The sequence below is a fragment of the Megalops cyprinoides genome, chromosome 15, assembly GCF_013368585.1.
Source record: "Megalops cyprinoides isolate fMegCyp1 chromosome 15, fMegCyp1.pri, whole genome shotgun sequence".
Lineage (NCBI taxonomy): Eukaryota > Metazoa > Chordata > Actinopteri > Elopiformes > Megalopidae > Megalops > Megalops cyprinoides.
The window spans coordinates 29,722,917-29,745,698 of NC_050597.1; the positions used below are offsets into that span (position 1 = coordinate 29,722,917).

The 22,782-nt window shown below is 47.6% G+C and overlaps 1 protein-coding gene and 1 pseudogene across 1 annotated transcript in view; one reads left to right on the plus strand and one right to left on the minus strand.

Moving 5' to 3' along the window:
• The window catches only part of LOC118789729 (Kv channel-interacting protein 2), a 171,778-nt gene that overhangs the window by 56,724 nt on the left and 92,272 nt on the right, over window positions 1-22,782 (minus strand). The window lies entirely within an intron of this gene.
• LOC118790249 lies at window positions 19,829-21,872 on the plus strand (annotated as a pseudogene).

The window sequence follows — 22,782 nt, forward strand, 5'->3', positions numbered from 1 at the left end:
TTCCCCCTCTCTGGGGAATGTTTTATGACCCACACAACAGAAGTAATAGTGCCAGGACACCTTTTATTTCCATAGCAATAGCATTCTTGAAGTGTTTGCAATAACTTTTAAGTTTGCGCCCTGTCTGGTCAATTGGGTACTGGTTCCTTCCAAAGAGCTGAAAGGCACCCCCTGATCCCAACTGCCTCTGGATACTTTAAATCTAAGCCAGTGATTCTGTGATGTATTTGTTTGTGTATTACTCTGCCACAGAACAAATTTTCACTTTGCAGTTACAACGCTTCTCTCTTTATGTCCCCTTTTCTGTCTGTCTCTTTTTGTTGTGCCATTGTATTTTATGAATGAATATCGTCCTGAGGGGAAGATAAAGCCTCCTTTCAATCACCCATTTATCAATCCATCAATCCATCTGTCCCAGCTCTGTGCTCGTGATGAGTCACACAGCCAGGGGAAATACAGTAGGGAAAAACTGACATGGGTAACTGAAAAAGACATTTAATGCCGAAATACTAATACCACATAATCTGAGCAGGTCAGTGGTCAGCTCGCTCCTACTCTCCCTGTATTCCTTTGTCCTCTTCAGCCATTGTCAAATCTGCTCATCAGATAGTATTTCAAAGATTTTTTTGGGGGTTTGCAAGGCTCAATCTGTGGACAGCCAATCCAGGAAGAAGGGGAGACTCCGCGCAACATGTAATCCTTCAACGGTGCACACAGACACAAGATTTACAGGTTTAAGAGAGAAAAGCATGGAGGAACTGCTGGACCCGGAGGACTCCTTCCCTGACAGATACGAAGAGATCCCTCCTGGATAATGGCTGGCTGTAACTCTGAGTGAGAGAAGAGCAGATTAATGGTGCTGGTACATACAGCGCCATGCATCATAAACCTCTGTAAGCACACAGACAGTATGATCAGATACATAAGCAGTTTAATTTCACTGTATGGTCATATATCAATAACCGCAGGACCTTGTGAATAAAAAATGTAAGTACTATTTGATAATAACAGTATTAAATTATATAAATTAAAAATGAATTATATTAGTAAGAGTAAATATGTAAGTATTTTACTTATTTATCCTTACTGGGAGACCTTCTGCATAATGTATTGCCAATATCACATTGAGGCCTGGTGTGCGTGTATGCATGTGGGGGGAATACTGAATACTGTCAGTGGCTTTGGGACACACTCTCACACCCAGGTTTCTACAGAGTACAGACAGGTGTGTGATTGGAACACGTGTCCCATTAAATGCGTTCCGTGACATTCACTGTCAGACACTTCACCTTAGCCAGGAAAATTCCACTTCATTTTGCTGCTGGATTAAATGTAAACGCTTCGTGCCAGCTTTGAGGTTAATTGCTGGCAGTTTATCAGCGGACAGACGTCCCTGACATTGGAAGGGGCAGAGGATTTTACAGACTTTGCACGGCTGCTCCAGTCCAGAAGGTGGCGGTAGACTGAGTAAGCGTAGCTGTTTCAGGGGAGGGGAGTGAAGACTGCTCCAAGGACACAGTGGCAGAATCCTGCTGTCAGCTCCAGCATGCAGTGTCCCTGTGTCTGACGTTAATGTATTGATGAGCTGTCATTGGCTGTGTGAGGGCCACCTCGCTTGTGGTGGGGTGTGTGTGTGTGTGTGTGTGTGTGTGTGAGAGAGAGAGAGATAGAGGGAGGGAGAGAGAAGAGCAGCTCCTCTTTATTCTTGCCCCACATCCCCTTTCACGGGATGAATTTTTTTCTCGCTGTCACACCCCCCACCATCATACCACAAACCACCCCAGGGCCTTTTTTAATTACATCTAATGTGTGGCCTGGATGCCTTCGCTGACCTGGGCTCAGTCTGAACTCAAAGGTCATGACCACCACTGGCAGCATAGGGGTGGAGAGAAACAGATCCAAGGTCAGTGGGAGTGTGGCTGGCTTGGCAGAGAGACAGCAGCAAACCCTGCACCAGCCCTCTGCCTCGCAGACCTGACAGACGCGCTTGTCGGTTTACGGTTCACCTCTAAAGTGCTGTCCGGACGTGTGCGTGGCAGAAACAACCATTAAACGGTTCGGCGTTTCCTTCTTTTTTTCTTTTCTTTCGCTGCATCCCTGCACACTCCAGCTGCCTCAAGCAGCCATTAAAAGGCATGCAGCAACGCCAGATTGCTTGCGAAACGAAGGATGAATCGATCGAAGGCCAAATTGCTATGCAGCTGTACTTCAGCCACAAGCGAATTAAAGCTGGGGGAGGGCAGCAGGGGTATCTGAGTTAATAATTCTGGCACGGCCTCTTTTGTTGACTGCGCCTACAAATAACACCTCCTGAGGACTCATCTGATAGTACAAGCCAGAGAATGGACTTTACTGAGTCCTGCCCACAGCCAGGCCAGTGTGTGATCCGGCATTAGCGTAACGAAAGCGGTGATGCCTACATGATTGAAATATGCCATATTCTCTTGCTGTGGTTTTAGGGCTGAACCACAGGGTGCAATCCCATCATGCTGCAGTGATGACAGTGCACATGCCGATTTTGCGGGGTGAATCGTGATTGCCGTGCGGGGTTTATTGTTCTCAAGGAGAGAGGGCCTGTTTGAATGCACAGAGGGAGGGGGATCTGTAACGAGACATTCACACCTCATTCACACCTCTGGAGCTGGCAGCTCTCCTCTCCTCTCCTCCCTGATTTGACACCATCTCACTGTGGGCACTCCACGCCCTTCTCCTTCGCACTCCAATTGATTTTTTTGCCTTGCCCGACCATCCCAGGGAGGGGATGTTAGCAAGCAATGTTAACAGGACTTTAGCCAAGTCCACAGCAATGCCTGACAGTCGAGTGTACAGCAGTGGCCATCAGTGGGTTACAGAGAGCACTATCAGTCACATCAACCACGGGCCATAAGTTTTATGTTGCACTGAACGTGTGTGTAGGTCAGGCAGCTGGCTGGCAGACCAAACTGGAAGGCCACGTATGCTTGTGTGTTTTTGGGTTTAGGGTTCTTGTAAATCCAACGGTGCTGGTGGGATAGTTGACAAAGGCTACCCCGAAAGTGCAACAGATGGTTGAATGTGGACACCTGAAAGATTCATGGCGTGCTCAGAGGTGCTCGTTGAGTTCGGGGGATTCTCGTCTCCATCTATTTCTGTGGTGGGATGATGCCATCTATAGTGGTTACCCACCTCTCACTGGTCCCCTCCCACCTGTTCTGTTTCTCTCATAACTAAACACCTGTGTGGGATACACGTCATAGTTTACCATTAGGCATCTCTGCTGACACACAGAGAGACTCCCCCCCACCCCACGATGTGACTGGTATGCCACACATTCAGTAAGATCACCAATGTTGCATCTAAGCAAACCAAAGTGCATCATGGAATTCTGAGTGTTTGTGCTGGTATCTGAGGGCAGGCAGTTTCTGTTAATTGGAGCCCTGGTCTGCAGAAAGATACAGTTATTGCCCCCAGCAAATATAACTGTCAGGGTTTGACTGTCATTATAGATGGCCTCTTCACATAATGCCTCCTCAACAGACAGACACAAAGAATACAATCACAGGCACATACACAGACAAACAGACACACACATACACACACACACACACACACACATTAGCAGACATAGGCCAACCGTTCATAGTATCATCTTAATCTTTCTGTGTTTGCTGAGAACCCTCTCCCAGTAAAGAACAATGCTCTCCAAATTCAGCTCAGTTCCAAAGCCCCGACCAAAACAACCTGGAACTGTAGCTCCATCTCCCTTTTCCCATCTTCAAAACACAGTCCCACCTCCCCAAATCAAAAAAGGAAGAAACTAACACTATGTGAACCCACTTTGTTTGTATCAATTACATAAGAGGTGACTTTTTCTAATTCTATAGCTTTCATGACTGTTGAACATGAGGACACATCGAAACTGGCCAATGCAGTGAAAATGCTGACACAGCTCAGAAAACATCACTTTTCTCAGGCTTGGATTTCATTTTTGTTCACAAAGAGAGTTCTTCCAATTCTTACAGTAAGGTGCTGGTTAGCAGGCCATGATCACTTTAAGTCATTCACTAATATCTTTCTCTCTCCCTGCCGGTTAGTAGGCGATGATCCTTCTCTCTCCCTGTAACATTGTTCTTCTTTAAAATGTAAGCACCTACAATCACAGTTTAAAAACAAAACACACATTAAGTGAGTAATGGCGAGCAGTAAAAAGCATGATCCGGGTGAGTCCATTTCCATAAAGCAGGGCCATCGTGGCGTCTGCGTCTCGCTGGAAGCGGTAGCAGGGTAATTAACCTCTCTTGAAAGTGTGTCAGGTTGATTAACCTCTGCCGATGACCGGAGGCTGGGCCGCAGCCACCGCTGTAATTACTCTAATCACCAAGGCCCTCCGCTTTCAGGGACGGCAGTAACTCACCTGAGGGCCCAGCCAGGCACGGGCGGTGCGCGTCCACCACAGAGAGGCGGAGTCAGTGGGCGTGGCCTCTGTCTGTGTGATACACGCTCCGCGGCATGGCACACGCCCCCTCTACAGGCCCGTGACACAGAGTACCAGGAGACGTGAAGGTCAGCTCCCACCAGAATAATCAATAGGCTTTAGTGTCTCATTTGCAGAAATTGAACTGTGCAATTAATCTTTTACAATGTTATTAATGTCCGTTGGAAATGGTTTGATAGAGTGTTTGAGTCATTCATCATCATTGCACATGTAACACAGCATACAGCTTGTTCTCTGAAGTCACGATCACTGCATTATTGAAAATCCCATGGGGTTTTCACAGTGTCTCTGGTGCATCAGCACCATGGACAGCTCCCTCCACACACAGGCATCTCTGCGGGGGTGGAATTAAGATGGCTAAATGTCTGAGAACTGCTGTCTGTGTGGCCATTCATACCCTGCCCTGCCCACAGTTCTACCCACTATCTCTCTGTACAGAAAACCCAGGCATGCTCAATGCCAAGCAGAGAGAGAGAGACAATGAGCTATCTTAGTAGAGGAGACACTGGACTAAAGACACATAGGACAGTACTATGGCCTGGGTGTGCTGGGGGAGGGGTCAAAGTAACCATGGGGGAAAGGGAGGAGCTATGGGGATTCTGGAGCAAAGAGCAGCCACAGCACCATGAACACAACACCAGTGTGTGTGTGTGTGCGTGTGTGTGTGAGTGTGACCGACAGAATTTGAGTGTGTGTGTTTATCTGTGAGTGTGAGACATGGAAAGTGATGGTATGTTTGTGTATGTGTGCATTTATACATGTGTGTGTGTAAGTATGATTGTGCTCACATGTATTTGTGTGTATGTGTGCACTGACCACTGACACTACAAAGGACACTCCACAGTAACTGATCAGCTTGATGATTGATGAAAGCAAACTACAAAGCTGCTGAAAAGCAATGCTGGTCCAGAGACGTGTTTATTCTTGCATCAACAACAGTGCAGGCTGTTCATGCGGCTCTACCGCACATCATGAGGCAAAGTGGGAGGAGACTCCACTTCCCACGTTGAGTGACAACTGAATCACCAAGGGAGGAGAGCCTTTGAGAATGGTATATTTATTGCCATAGCACAGATGTGCATTGTGACCAAGGCAAAGGTGGCCAGATCCTTCATATGGGAAATAGCTGCAATTTTATTTGAACTGAGTGCAAACAGTCATAACAAGGGCAACTAGGTGCTGCCATTCAACACACAGGTAGAGTGGCATTAACAACAGACAGATGTGGCAAAACAAACCTGGCTCTCTCCTTTAATGACTACGGTACCACATTGCCTATCTGCCAAGCTCACACTGAGCTGGGTTGCAAGCTAAATGAGTCCCCCTTGTGGTCATGAGCATGCACAGCAACAGGAGGAGCCAGGAAAACCATAAAACTGCCTGACATTAAAATAAAACCACGCTCTGGAGAAATACTCAGATCACATGATCACCTATCCCCCAAGCCCTGAAATCTAAAAATAACAGCCCTGTTGGTGTCCTCAGCTGCAGAAGGAGGGGGGCTTGTTGCGTGAGTTGATTAATTGTTAACTAAAATATCTGTTTTACTACACAGTGGAAAAATCGGTTGTAAGCAGACCATTTTGGCTGGCATTAAACAGGCATGCTTTTCAGAATTGGTGTGCGTTAAATGTGAAAGAGTAAGCACAGACTCGCTACACATAACACAATAAGAGTAAATAAATAACATGCTGTAACAGTTTCAGCTGTTAGGGACTAAGAGGAAAAGTAATATTTCATGCTGTCTGACTTCCATTTGCCAGCTTCTTCAGGAACACTGACAAGATAAATGGCAGTCCTGTGACGGTTCTGATAAAAGCTCCTTGACTTGGAATCTGCAATGTACTGTACTGACCAAATCTAAAAGGCACTTTGGTGGTACTATAGGACAATAAAAACCCATGGAAAGTGTTTGGTTGGACGTGCGGGGCATTTATAAATCTGCCTTGCAAGGCTATTGATTTGATGCTTGCCTGGTACGTCCAACCAAACAGTTTCCCTGACATTAGTTTTAAAACACATCAGTACATTTTTTTTTCTAGAAAATATAGATTTAACTTCAAGCTGCCAATTATGTACAGGTGTGTAATAGACACTTGAAGCGTCATTTGTCACAGAGCAATTCAGAGTGACTGTCTTAGCCCTGTCCTTTGACAGTGAGAGCTCAAGGGCAGTGTGACGCAGTGGTAAGGGGCTTGTAACCAAAAGGTTGCCAGTTCAATTGCCCACTGGGGCACTGTTGTTGTACCCTTGAGCAAGGCACTTAACCCATAGTAGCCCCTATATACAGCCTCTCTATATCCAGTATAAATGGATAAAATTGTAACCTACAATTAACCTACATGTATGGAAGTCACTATGGATAAGAGTGTCTTCTAAATGACAATGTAATGTTATGTAAAATGTATGTCCCAACTTCCAGCATCCCTTAAATCCAGAAGATGAAATGTAACCACATCTCAATGAACACCCACAATCAACATATACCACCAGCGCCACAAGGCAATTGTGAGTCCCCCCCCTACTGTTTGTTGTTGCAGAGACAGCCATTACAGGAGTAATCTGAGGTTGGATACTCACCAATTCTCAAGTTCCAGTAGGAGAGAGGGAACAGGATCAGGATGATCAGGGCATAGAGGGCCCCCGCACCCTCGTAGGGCTGGCTCACAACCTCCAGGAGCTCGGACAGAACCATGGCAGCTGGGCATATGCGTGTGTGTATGCGCGTGTGTCCGCGTATGTGTGTGCTTCTCTTCACCCTGGTTGACTCTGGTCACCCCGACGTGTCCGTGCCTGACTGACGTGTTTACCGAGAATTTTCCACTCCCAGTCCGACCTCCTCCCTCCCTGACCCAGCTGTGGCTCAGCTCCCTGCCCATGGGGGTGCTTCCCACCTGTGGCTGTTATTCTTAATCATAATGGTTATTTTTTGTGAGTTGTTGTTTTTGCTGATTGTTATCCACACTGCTTGGTCACACTGCGTGGCCAGGCACAATAGTGGCGTTGGCAGATGCGCTCTTTCACGACTTGCCATCCTCTGGCGCTGTGCCTTCCCAAACACAGGTGCGTGTTAGCTCCACATCTGTCCTGACCCTGCTGGTCTGGGGGGGGGGGTGGACGGGGTACCCTCACAGCTACTGTCTGGGGGTTCAGGCCCTGGGCCCCCTTAGTTGCCAACCCCCCCTCACCCTCCACACCTAGAACTCTGCCTTACAGCATCGTATTACTATCTCAGCTATCACCGATGAGCTGCAGCGACTTGGGATAGCGAGCGGGAATTTTCCGCCTCCACGCCCCCCTCTCTCTTTTCCCGCCAAACTGAGGTGTTCCCAAACAAACACTCTGGTGCCAAGGGTGCCGAAGGGCCCGTCGCAATGGCGCTCACCCAAGAAAAGCACGCAAACACTCTGACAGCAGCACAGTGGCTCAAATCAAGCTGTGCTTACACTGCAAAACCACTGTGGCTGTGGGTTTACAGATGGACTGCTGCACTTTAGGACTAAAGAATAGACAGAAACTAAGGCAGCCAAACAGTCAGACAAAGGAGGAAGCGAAATCATTTGGCATGTACATGGCGTGTGGTTGACAAGCAGTCTTCAGCCATACATCATTAATGTGTGGTCTTCTGTACGTGATGCTGACACACATCTTGTTCACACAAGACCTGAGAGAGACCTATGAGAAGCAGTGGGTGGCTCTTTGATGAACTGCTAAGAAAGTCACTGGCTGGGTGTTATCAAGAATTTACATAAATCAGCCTTATTTGGACCACTGATCAGCTGACTCATGTGCTTAGTGGGACTGGTATCACGGGATACATTTTTACCATGCATACCATGAGCTCCTTCTTCACCTTTATTTCTAGTTCCAGTTTAAGATAACAGTTTGTTAAACTGCTGCTGATCTTTAAAAAAAGCCAGAGGTGCTATTGAACCCTGTTGGTCAGAAACATTAAGTAACCCAACTGACAGAGCGTCAGTTATATGCGTAATATGCGTTATATGCGTACACATATATAATTATACATTATATGCATAATAATACATGAAACTTTACACATCCACGTAGGATGGGATCCTCTGCGGCCGTACCTAGCACAGCCCTGCCCTGACCCAACCGCTTTGACCCAGACTGCTTTGCTCCAGTTGGTTCGATCTGGTCTGGGAAGCGGGGCTTATCTCCTGGCCAGAGCTGTCCTCACCATGAGCTGCACCCACTGACCAAGTGGCTGCTGGGAGGTGCCAGTCTGGCTGCAGATGAACTGCATGTGGAGGCCATGCAGGAGGAAGCGGGCGGGACCCAGACAGCAACCCTGTGTGTGCTGGCAGAGGGCAGCCAGCCTGTGTGTTCACCTTCTGCCCACAAGGTGGCAGTATGGGCTTGCATTTTGAAGCCTTGAAGGGATGTCGGTGAAGAAAGCCATTGACAAATGTGATCCCTTTCAAACAGATTAAAATGCTCTGATTCCCCGTTGTATTTGTAATGATTTGAAAGGTGATTTTAATAATAAAATGTTAATCTTTACCTAAGGAGTTTTATATTAATTCTACATTTATGTGAGCATTCAGTGGTTTTTTGTTCTGTAACTGTCTTGAAATGGTGAATGTGGAAGCAAATTCACAAAAAAAGAAACACTCTCTGAGATACAATACCGCCAATACTGCCATGATGCTTAAGTGTGCCTACATGTGGTTTGATTAAGTCACAACGGGAGCACCTTCCAACACCAGCCAAACTGAAATGCTTTCAGCGAGAGTGGCTGCATGGTCCAGCAGGTGAGGGGTTAATATCGTAGCTCTGCCACGGTCCCCCGGAAGGTGATCTCCAGCCCAGCTGCTCGTCCTCAGCCGAGTGACGCACTCAGAAGTGCTCTGACACCTTGGCATGGGACAGCTGGCTTTCATGTGTGCTTAGGCAGGAGTCGGGAGAATGCCAATGACTGTACGCTCACGCAGAGAGATGCACACACATACATACATACATAAAGACACAGGCACACACACATACACAAACACACACACTAATATATAAAGAGACACATGTATACACACATACACATGCATAAAAACACACGCAGGCACACACACAAACACACATGTACACATAAGCATATGCACACATACGGACACACACACACACACACACACTCACATGCACACACATAGACACACACATGCATGCACACACACACACACAAGTACAGACACACACACAAAAACACATGGACACATGTATAAGCACATGCTCTCACACAAGCAGGCATACACATGCACACACACACACACACACACACACACAGACACGCAGGCACACACAGACACACGCACACACATGCGCAGACACACACACAAAATACACAGCTCTCTAAGAGGAGAACAGAGGGAGAGACCGTGGCCTGTAGCCTCAGACAGAACTGTGGGCCAATTATGGAAACTAATTAAAAGTAGCGGAGAGTCCTCGGGGCAGAGCATTAACCTTTCTCACACGACTCCCAGCCTTCGCTCCACAGGCGGTTGGGGACCAAGCACAGGTTTGATCTGTGCTTAACTGCTCTTCCCACAGCTTCTTCCTGCCTGTGGCTGGACCGCCGAAAAGAAGCGCTTTTAATTAACTGCAGTACGCGATTAGGCGATCGGAGCAGCCCTCTGGGCCTCAGACGTCATTACAAAACCGAGGAGGCACAGAAAGACTGATACAGCTACACAAAACAGCTTTCAGAAAAGGCGTCCTTCGCAGAGAGAGCCAAACCAACTCCCTCTGGATCCCAAGGTCACAGCACCCCCTGCTGGTACTGCCCAGTCTGCGCACAACAGATTAGAAGCATTCATTTACACTTGAAAGGAACTACATGCTATCTGCCACGATGTACAGAAAGAGGGCATTGTTCCAAAAAGTCATTCTAAAAAGGATTAGGGGCGGATTACAGCATTAACTACAGGAAATTACATAAACACAGAAAACACACACACCATCAGCTCGTTCTTCACGTTAACCTCTAGTTCCAGCTTAAGATAACTACAATAAACTTTAGATGATGCTTTCAAAAAAACACCCCAAGGTACTATTGAAGCCCACTGGTCAGAAACATCCAGTAACTCAAAAAACACAAAGAAACAAAATATCTTAATGACAGTCAAGGTACCATCACAATCAGATGCTGTTACGGATATGAGCCATCATTTACTTCTACCCAATTAAGGAAAAGAGAAACTGATGATTCCGGTGTGGGCTAATTTTATGTCCTTATTCCCTGAAATCCGGGGTGCTCTGTGTTAGTGTGAGTAGTTTGGGAGTGGATAAGCCATTGCAGCTAATACGTGCTCCATGCATGGTTCAGTGTGATACCTCTACTTCCCGTGATGGCACACATGCAGGTTCGCCTGATTGGCTATTCTGAATGGCCCATGTGGCCAATCAGGCAGCCTTCCTCTGTGTCAGAGTCCTACTCAGACAAACGCAGTCAGTGGCGCAGTGAAGGTTTTTTTTTCCGTGTCAATGAACTTTGCAATTATGTTCAAAAAGCGTGAAAACGTTTTTCCCCTTCTTTATAGAGATGAACCTGTGTAAGCCTGGGTGATGGGTGTGTTTGTGAGCTCCCTCTCTGCGTGGCTGAAACAGGAGAAAGAAGGTGGGTTTCAGATGTGTGCTGAGTGCCAGCTCGCTCGACCCCCCCCCCCCCCCCACCCCCTCGCCAATGTGTTTTCGAGGGAATGTAAGGGCTCTGTAGTGGAGGGGTTGGGAGGTCACCACCTGGCTAACAGCGGCATAGATCCAAGCATTTCTCCACAATTAGAAAGTTTTTATTTTGGGGCGGGGGGGGGGTGGCTCTTGTACCCTGTCTCTGCCTACCACACCCTGCAGGATTCCCTCTGTCAACGTGGGGGTGCCACAGGGCGTGGAAAGTCAAAGGATGCGTTTGCATGCTCCGCTCCGCACATATCGAGCTCATGACGGTTGTTTCAAAAGCCTGGTTTGATCCATGAGACTGCATCTGCTGTCATCCGGCCACTACCTGGTATAACGCAGCAAAACTGTGTTGGCAGGTGCGTGCGTTATGCCAGCCATCTGCAAACCTTCGTGTCGGTGGTGGTGGGGGGAGGGACACACTCCGAGTTCAGAATGCTTTCAGGGGCTGCGATCTCATCATCAATGATGTTGGTATTTGCGTGCGTGTTCTGAAACACATTCTCCTCCACCTCTCCCTGAACCACATCCCCAGAAAAAGAAAGAAAAAGCAACAGCAAGACAGAGCAGGCAGAAATGGAGAAAGGCACAAAGAGATAAGGAGAAAGAGGGATAGAAGAGAGAGATAAAGAGACATGCAGAGGGAGACAGAGCAAGAGCGGGAGAGAGAGGGAGGCTTTGACATTGTTAGTGCCTGAGGAAGGGCAGAGTGGACACAGAGAAGAGGCGGGGGGGGGGGGGGGGGGGGTCGGTCACACGGAGCACTGAGTTTATCAACAGGAGGAACCTGTCGCCATGGATGTAGCACAAGAGAATGAATCCCAGAGGCTAGTCTCTATATACTGTGCTCCATCTATAACCAAGGCAAGGGACTGAGGCAGTGCTGGGATAGGGGAAGCATCATCCTCACAACAGCCATCATTACTATAACCCTGATCATCAGTGCAATCATCATCATCATCATTGTCATCGTCATCATCATCAACCTCGTCATCATCTTTGCCATGTTAGGGCTCGGCCCGCTTTAGTCCCCTGTCATAGTACAGTATGTGTCCGGGTTTCTGAGATGGTCAGATGCCCTAGCGTCCCAGTTTTCCTGCTGGAATCCGATGCTAGAGTACAAGCCTGTGGGGTACACCACAGAGCTCAGCACATAAATGTTAATCTTCTGAGTGAAGCCATGCGTGCCTAAAGCCATGCACTGTACGAGGAGCCAGAACGATCTCATTACTGTACCTTAGACATGTCATTACTGCTAAATTCATTTTTGTCCACAACAGTTTTTATAACCATCAACAAAAAAATTAGAACCCGTAGTCTCCCTACGGGATGAAAAAAACCCAAGAAAACGTTTTTGGCTGGGTACACCCACATATTTAATTACTCTGTAAGGACCTTTGGCTTGTGCATGCATCCAGCTAAACCCTATTCTCTGTTATATTCTATGTTCACATAAAAACATTAATTTTTCCCATAAAATGTCAATTAAAGGCACATGTTAAATAATCAATATAAGGCATTACAAATACTGAAAGCTCGGAAAGCAGCTTTAGGAGTCCAGAGATGTGACAGGGTGCCTCAGTCTTCCGTAACGGTCAGAGGTCACATCCATATGGTGCTGACTCAATGCTGCCACATTCCTCACTCTGTGATCTGGTGTTTGTGGTGCGTTGAAAGGATCTCTGTCTTCTCCAGCCTGTCTTCCATTGTCTCCTACCCAAAAGGTGATTATAGGTGATTGCAAAGCTTTTTATACGAGATAGTGCTTATCTCCTGCTCCCCACGCCGCTGAGGAAATCTTCCCCCACAGCCCCCACCCCCCCCCATCTCGAAAGATGATCGATGTGTGGCATGTGTCATTGGCTGACCGCCCCCTCCAGGCTCCTTCCATTTGGCAAGCGTTTCTCCTGCACGCTCTTAGCGAGGCTGGCGCTAATCGTGCAGGCGAGTTATCAGCGCACCGTCGCCGGGGAGATATAGCTAGAGACGAGCCGCCGCTGCCGCTGCCGCTGACGCTGCCACTACTGCTGACGCCATGACGGCGCTTACAATTACCTCTGCGGCTCCAGCTCCCGCGGGGATCTTATCACCGGCACAGCCACGACAGGAGCGGCGGCCGCGCCTAAAAATAGCCCTCCAACAATCTCCCTAAGAGCGACAGGCTGAGAGCGGGGAAAAAAGAGGAAGAAAAAAAAAGAAAAAAAGAAACTCGGGCCATTGTGTTGCTTGAGATACTGTGAATCAAGAGTGCCTTCTGGCAAACTTTCAGAAAAAAAGGTTAAAAATAGCCCGGCGTGGTTTTTTCTCTCCCCAGGCATAGCCGTGACTGGCTTGGCGGGGTGCAATCAGCAGGTGACGTCACATGGCTGCGCTGTGACCATTGTGAAACGGACGGCCTTCGGCGAGGGGGGTAGATAACGGAGCGGCACCACGCCCGGTGCCCTACAAACCTGCACACGTGATCACGGGGGGGGAGGGGGGGTTTGAATCAATAATACATGCAGCCTCTAAATCCATGCATCTTCAGGGACGACATGCATAATGCATTGAATGTTTAACATGTGTGTGTCATGCACCGAGGTGCGTACGTGTGTCAAGAGAACCAGCCTTGTTATGGCCGCCCAGTCTTTGGAGAACCACCACCTTACATTTATGACATTATGCACTTCCATCAGAACGATTAAAAATGCAGAAACATATATTCTCTCTCCATTTGAGGGAGATGAAATTGGATGGTCTGAAGTGGTGGAGTGCGAGCAGACGGAGCACAGCAGTTAAACCTTTGGGAGGGTCCAGCCCCATTGTCAAACCATTAGAATAAACAGAAAGTGCCACCAGGTTAACCAATGGGAAAGGAGCTGAGGGAGAACCACGCTAACACCTGAGGGAACCTTCCCATCATCCCCTTCTCTTTTCTTCTTCCAGCACAAGCCTGGGGCATTTCTGCCTCCTTTGCCTCTTAATACCCTACTTAATACCCCTTTCTCCTCTGACAAAGAATAAAAGCATAAGAAGAAAAACATCATTTTATAACCTGCCAATTAACAACAATTGACATGGTGCGTGCAACAGATCACTTGCCCTGGGGTTTGTTTTCAAACACTTCAATCATATCTTTCTAGAAAATGTCAAATGAAACACATTCCAAATATTGAGTTCGTATTGGATGTACATGGCCAAGGAGGAGTGTAATATAAACCGCCAAGCCCTTGGTGGACTCATGGCATCTCAGATCTGAGAACACCAAGCTCCGGTATGATTGTGTCTCAGCAGTGACTACGCATGCCTGCACCCCCGTGATCCTCACAGACACTCTGCGGCCACTTCATCAACAGCGCTGTGTTACCTGGCTGAATGGAGCGGAGAACTCTGTCCTGAGTCAGGCTCGGGAAGGCTCTCTCTGTCACAGATGTGCTCTACTAAGGAGCCCCTTGCAGAGGCCTCTTTAACACTGTTTAGTCAGAGAAGATGAAGGGGCTGTGCTTTGGAGACAGATCTACGCACGCTGTAAAAAAAGCTGTGCTTTGGAAACAGATCTGTGCTGACTATAAAGAAGCTGTGCTTTGGAGAAAGATCTCCTGTGCTAACTGTGAGGGAGCTGTGCTTTGGAGAGAGATCTGTGCATACTGTATAAAAGCTCTGCTTTGGAAACAGATCTCCTGTGCTCACAGTAAAGAGGCTGCGCTTTTGGAGAAAGACCTACTGCACTCCCAGTGAGGGAGCTGTGTTTTGGAAACAAATCTCTGGAAGACCAATCTCCTGGCCAAACAGCAGCACCAACATTGCAGTGATTCAGGGTGAGGAATTGCCATGGACCAGCAGCAGCAGCAACGTGGCAAAACAGCAAGTATAATAACCGTGTGTGGCGTAACCCAACTGTATGAGCAAAGCAAGAGCCATAGGTGGCGCCATGCATTCCGCTTGACAGACGCAAAGAGGCATGAAAACAGGACTAAAAGGAGTTTGGTGGGTCTGAAGGGCATGTGGAGAGTGTGTTGAGCATACAGATAGCACCTGATTGGTACTGCTCTTACAGAGGAATGCTGGTGTCTAATCCTGCACTCACACCGGCAGCGACCATGGGCGACAAAGCGGCTGGAAGTCATCCATTTCCAATGGTCACTGGGCGACACTGAGCGACAGTCACCACGTCGCTCGGTGTAGCCCAGCAACCATTGGAAATGACTGAGTTCCGGCCGCTTTGTCACTCATTGTCGCTGCCGGTGTGTGACCGCAGTTAGGTGGGAATCTGTAGCTGAAATGGAAACACTGCCTGCTCTGTCCTTTACGTTGCTACATTTCATTTGCACGACAGAAGCTCTTGATTAGCAACCTGTACACTTTTTTATGCATTTATACAGCTGAATATTTACTGAGGCAGTTCTGAGTTAAGTACTTTCCCCACAGATACAACTGCTGTGCTACATCTGGGAACTGAACCAGCAACCTTTGTGTTACAACCAGTGTTCCTTACCACTACGGCACACCACACCAATGCCAAAGTCATTGTAGATTTTGGTAAATAAATATAAAAACCATGCTGTGGTTCATCTTTCAGTGCAATTGTTCATGCTAGAGCTGTTACCTTTACCACCAGTGAGTAGATGCAAGCCAATCAGAGACTAATGTGATTTAAAATGTGTTTTTATTATGTCGGAAAATATGTTTCCTCCCGTTCAATTCCCTCATGTTACCGATATTTCCATAAGAAAAATACACTGCAATGAATTCCTACTGGAATTCCTGAATTATGCATTGACTGGTTCCAATCACATTGCACAACATTCATTTTGCTACCTCTAGCACAAGCATTGCTTGAATTTGCGTCCTGCTCTTACAAAGGTGATCTCCAAAGCTGGGGCATTTTTAAGCAAGTGATAGTCTGGTGAGTGAGAGAAGCTTGTTGGCTCCTGCAAGTCCAGACAGCTGGTCTTCTTGCAGAAAATAGTATTTATATACATGTGTTGATGTGAATTTCAGACGACCCATACTTTGCTATCTTGTCTTATTGGTACTGGAACAGAAAAGACTAGGTTAGCAGGAAGTGAGTGATATTTCCATAGCAGAAAGAGGAAGTAACTAGGCTACAACGAAGAGAATGATTAAGACAGTCTATGTCACACAGGCCTTCTATGATTGAAGGGAGAATGCCAAGATAGAGAGAAAAGCAGGATAAATGCTGAGATGCAGAGATTGACTGCTTTTGTCTCTCCTTCAGCAATCTCCACTGCTTGCAGTGTTCTGGACATCACGGGCAAAGGTTTTCAAGGTCAGCTTTGCAAGGCTCCTTCCCATCATGTGCAGCAGGATAGATAACAGAGACAGGTGGGTCTGTAAGGTGGGAATGGGAGACGCCTGACAACATACGGACTGTGGCACACTAAAATAAGGGACTGTTGCTCAAGTAAGCAGTCTTGGGCCATAAAAGACAAGGAATGTGTCCCCACTCCTCCACACCAAGGAACTGACAGGATGGGTCACCAGGGGGTAGGGAGAGTCAGAGGGCACGGGATCTTGATGATCCCAAAACTCTCAGGGACCCTTCCTCCTGACCAGTGGTGAAATCCCAACCTGCAACTATCAACTATTATGTCTGTATATTCTGTTTGGTTCAAGGTACACATGTCTTGTTTGGTCTCATTTTGATCCATACAATGCGAGTAGCAAAGGGGTGATAGTTCTATAACAGTAGAGGGTCTCCTAACCCTTAGTCTAAAAATCCGCTCAGCAAGATGAAAGAGTGAACACCAATGCACATGCCCCAAATAACGGGACAAGAATAAACACTGGCACCAATCAATAGCCAGATATATTAAATGTGCTGGTACGGTATCCTACGTCGTGGACTATGTAGCCTGATCACCTACAAGCCAAAGCGAACTAAGAATTCCTGGGATGCTAAGTAGAATTGGGAATTGGGGAACTAAAACGCAGGTTAGAACAAAATGGAGTCAGATTTGAGATATTTGATAGGCAGATTTTAACATCACTACTTCCAAAGACGCAAACGCACGCATCTGCCTTCAACAGCCACCACTTCCCTCATTGGTTGTGACTGGCTGTCTTACAAAGTGGTGACCCCGACGTGATCACTTCAACCTGATTGTCACTGTCTGCAGCTCCAGTGACCGGTGAGGTGATTGCGTAATCTCTAGCGTGTCTTTGGAAGGACATGTGTTGTATGTTGGCGAGCGCCCTGTTCTGGTCTCATCTCCTGAGGTAAGTGGTCTTTTCTTACTCTTTAGTTGGAGGTTGAGGGACATTCAGGGACTCACACCACATACAGACACATTGGTAGAACGGGTCGACATACCCAAGCTAGCTGGGGACCGTAGAAACCCGGAAATTTATTAAGAATAATTAAGACTTTGATTGCCTATATAACATGGCAGGTCAAGGACTCAATAGGGAAAGAGTAGAGCAGGAAGTCATGGAGACACTGGCACTCTTTGTGAAAGATGTCCTTGTTAAAATACAAGGCAAGGGCTTAGCTCTTACGGCGGATAATAGCCAAATATTACATTGGTATGCTTCGGAGGGCCGCGGCTTAGCATCCAAAGCTAAATATAAAAACCTCCCTGCAGCCATTGTGTATTTGCTCCGCCGAAATGACCTTCAAACTCTAGAGGAACACGAGAAAACCCTCATTAGCATGCGTAACCTAGAGAAGATAAGATCGGAGGAAATGCAGAAACTTCGCATGCAAATAGACAGCTTCGCCTATGAAAAGCAAAGCTGGGCTAGGCAGGGTGAAGCAATGGCAAGTCAGATTGCTAGCCTCCAAAATAGGTTACAGCATGGCCAAAACTATGCCTCGACTCTTGAGGAATGCTGCGACAATGCCGGTTTTCCTGTCGCCGCAATTCGACAGGCTGTCATGGAATCGGTTAGTGGCAGGCCACAGGACGAGAGTGAAGACGAAGAGGCCTTTGTGGCCTCTATAAATAATGATGTTGCGCGTGCCGCTCGGGCTCGTACCCGAGCCCAAGCAATCAATAGCCCGCGTGACCTTGCCACATGGTCAACTAGTCGGAATCGCTCGGTCAGTCCCCAGGACGACCCACACTACTGCCCATCGCATACCACCCAGCGGGAGTGCAGCCCGATAATGGCTAGGCTAGAGTACTAGCGCAAGACCACGGGGGCAAACTGCGCCCAGTTGCGTATTACAGCCGGAAGAAATCTCCCATCGAACAGGGTTTTGACCCATGCACACAGCATGTTCTGGCTGTGCACTGGATGCTTACAACAACGGAGCCCCTTGTAGGCGTTCAACCCATTGTTGTGCATACAATGCACACCCCGGTTCAGATGCTGTTGCAGGGCCGAATTAAAGGAGTGTCAGCTCAAAGACTGGCCAGGTGGCTAACAGACATTCAGGCTCGAGATATTACCACAGTTAATGATAGGATTCTCCCACATTTACTTGGGGATATCGAGGGACAGGCGCACACCTGTGAACCGGGGCTAGAGACCCCGAGTGCAGTCATGGACCGAGAACTTCCCGGGCAGCTCAGAGTATATATTGATGGCTCCCGATTTTGGGAAAATGGTCAGTTCCATTCTGGGTGTGCTCTCTGGACCCCTCAACCTCCGAATTCGGATGTTGGCCACCAAACACTATTCAAGCTACCACCCTCCATGTCGGCCCAGGAAGCCGAACTTGTCGCATTGCTAGAAGCTATAAAAACGTATTCCGAACCGTTATGCGTGTATACCGATAGCCGCTATACATTCGGAGTTGTGCACGATTTTATGGCCCAATGGCAGTTGCGAAAATTTCTAACTTCCGCTGGGAAACCCATTAAACACTTTGGAGTAATCACAGCAATATGGGAAGCAGTTCAAGCCCGCGATAACCCGATCTCCGTAATCAAAGTGCGGGCACATATCAGTAAAGATCCAAACATTCACGAAAGCAATAACAACATTGCAGATAACCTCGCAAAACAAGCAGCTCGGAACGGAGAGCCTTGGCACCGCATTAAACTATCTGCGTTTGCCGTAAGTGCCGTCCAAGCTACCCCCATAGATCTCAAACAATACCAACAAGATTTATGGGTCTCGGACGGAGAGCTTGCACCGCACTTAAAACAGGACCAAGCCATCTCGGTAGCTGAAGGCATCGTAATGCGGGACGGTAAATATGTCGTGCCAAGTGCCCTCCAAAATCCTATCATCAAACTATATCATGAATATGCTCATGTCTCATCGGAAAAAACATTAGAACTAATTCAACGATATTTCTGGTGGCCCCGAATGCATGCTGACATTAACCACTGGTGCAAATCATGCTCAATATGTGCGGCGGTTAACCAAGGGAAGCCTGGTCACACCAAACTCCGCAGACCAGAGCCCCCTAAAGGTCCCTGGGAATCCCTGCAACTAGATTTCATTGGGCCATTGCCCAGTGCCAGAGGGGGGTATCGCTATTGCCTCGTGATAATTGACAAATTCTCCAAATGGGTGGAGGTCATCCCCACACGCAATAATACGGCACATACCGTAGCACGAGTACTAGCGAACCAAATAATTCCTCTCTGGGGGGCACCAACCCAAATCGAGTCAGATCAGGGAACCCACTTCACAGGGCAAATAATGAAAGATCTGTGCAAAATGCTAAACATCCAACAGAGATTTCACATCCCGTATAGACCCCAGAGCTCCGGGATGGTTGAACGCGTGAACCGCACCATCAAAGAGCACATTGCTAAGCAGGTAGCGCAGCATAAGAGGCAGTGGACTGACGCCCTGCCGACGGTACTAACAGTGTTGCGAGCTACTCCCTCTAAAGCTACGGGCATTAGTCCTTTTGAGCTAATGACTGGGAGAATAATGAAATTGCCCATAGACCCAGAGATCTCACCCGCAGACCTGGGGCCTCTCATACTCGCAACACAGCAAACCGTCTTAACCAACTTGCAAGAACGGCTCAAGGTGCTACACGCGCATGCTGCCCTAAAGCAACAACAGTCCGACCGGATAAATGATACATTGTTTAACCCGGCCACTGAAAACAAATTTGCTGAAGGGGACATGGTCATGATCAGAGTCTTCGTCAAAGAGAGTGCTTTTGCACCCCGTTGGCACGGACCTTATGAAGTAAAGGCCGTATGCAACAGCTGCATAGCAGTTCAGATAAGACGAAAACTAAGATGGTATCACATGACCCAATGCAAATTATTTCAGAGGCCATCCACCACATAACGCATACATGTAAGTCTATGCGCCCATTCTGTCTTACAGACTGGCTGCTGCGATCCCATGGACACCAGATGCCAGAAGGGTCTTTGGGCCCACGTGTATCGAATTGGGACAGCGAGTGCAGCCCATGCACAACCTAGGTTGTGGAAGATGGGTGTGGAGGCATTTTAAGGGGCCAATCACAGAAAACGCAATCACAATCCCAGCGAGAGAACCAGCTTTATGGCCTCCCGGTGTAGCACCGGACCCAGATTGCACCGCACAAATCTGCTGCAAATCAGGCTCCACCCGTCTTCCCATCCAGACAATCACAGGGCACACATCAATAGACAAAGTTAACTCTAACCGCACCCTCTGGTACCAGCTAGAGGAGTATAATGATGAAGGTACTGATGGTGTCACTGTCATACACGACCAAAACAACAATGGCCTAGATCCTAAGAAGTGTTATAACACAAAGGACCTAAGGTCAGCTTTATATAAATGCATTCATACAGGACCACATAATTCCACACATAAAGGATACACCTCACTACTGTTCAACCTGACTTCTTCCCCTACAGTTGAACGCAACTTGATTTGGTCAACATGTTACATTTGCATAGGTGGTTTGCATCAAGCCAGATGAAAACCATCTACTATGCAGAAATCTTTAAGAACTATAAAGCTATACAATGGTGATGAATGCAATGGTTGTATAGGATTCTATGCAACCTTTCCCTTTATACATCCCGATCAAGTATTTTTGAATTCAACAACCATACGCTCCCTAGGAGTGGTGATAAAAGATCAGATCATTAAGTGGGATCATCTTACTGGCTATATTACTATAAAAGGTACGACATCCCTCTTTACTACTCGCAACTGTTGCCATGAAACATCCAGTTATATCATATGTACTTGCAATACCTTACAACCTCTGTCATACAATAACACAAAATTGCTCAATGTACGATCATTGCATGGGTATGCAGATGCTGTACAGGTGTCACACACACAGTGGTGTGTCGTCAGTGAAATGAACTCCTTCTCCTACGGAGGGTTGACCTGCCCAGCCAACCACACGTTCTGCCTCGAGGTGACTGAAGACTTCACCATGGGACAGATAAACATCCTAGAGAGAGTGCCGATGGACACTGAGACCTCCCCTTGGTGGGAGGACACCTTTTATGAAGAAAGTACCCACATCCTAACGGACGCCATGGAGCTTGTCCAACGGATGGTCCAGGAAACGGGCTACCACCTTTACCAAGCGCAGGTTGAAGTAAACCTGGCCAAACAAACAGCCAAGATTCTGACCAGCGCTTCCACCCTCTCTGCCCAATACGCCTACACCTGGTGGGATTGGGTGTATAGAGGGTGCGTCATCGTCAGCATCCTCATCCTCTGCATCACAATCATCCAATGCTGTTACTTCAGGCGACTCATCCACTCCCTGCGCACAGCTACACGCACCACCTTGGCTCTAGGTCCCCTACAGCTACCACCACTGTCGCTGCTGGGTTCCTGAGGGGGGACTGTAAGCTGGGAATGGGAGACGCCTGACAACATACGGACTGTGGTGACCAACACACGGACTGACCAGTGGTGAAATCCCAACCTGCAACTATCAACTATTATGTCTGTATATTCTGTTTGGTTCAAGGTACACATGTCTTGTTTGGTCTCATTTTGATCCATACAATGCGAGTAGCAAAGGGGTGATAGTTCTATAACAGTAGAGGGTCTCCTAACCCTTAGTCTAAAAATCCGCTCAGCAAGATGAAAGAGTGAACACCAATGCACATGCCCCAAATAACGGGACAAGAATAAACACTGGCACCAATCAATAGCCAGATAAGGACAAAACCTAGTGGGGCTCTGTCCATGACCCCACCTCATGTGCTGACCAACTCCTTATGGTTTGGGTATATAAAGGGAAAGATTTCTTCACTCAGGGAGCCCGTCAGAACGGCCTCCTGCGCATTCAGCGTATAGCCATGTCACTCCGTGTAGGGAGCCCGTCAGAACGGCCTCCTGCGCATTCAGCGTATAGCCATGTCACTCCGTGTAGGGAGCACCGTTAGCACGGACTCCTGCGCATCAAGCGTATAGCCACGTGACTCCGCATTGGTAAGCTGTGTATATTTGCCATCATTTGCACTATTGCCATGCTGTTTACTGTAATGCGGGAATTTCTAATTGATTGGAATAATTTTAATTGAAACAGTTTGGACTAATAAAAATATTAGCCTTAACCTTTGTTTGTGATTTCTCATTTGGCCATTTCTAACGACGCACGTAGCAGGATTCGAGGTTTTTCCGTATGTTCTTGCCGTACCGCTCGAAACCCACTGATACTTACTCATAGTCAGTCTTAAGTATGGCACTATTCTGACGAGTCTGCAGTCCCTAGGTGGGCCGCCTAATGTATATTCTAT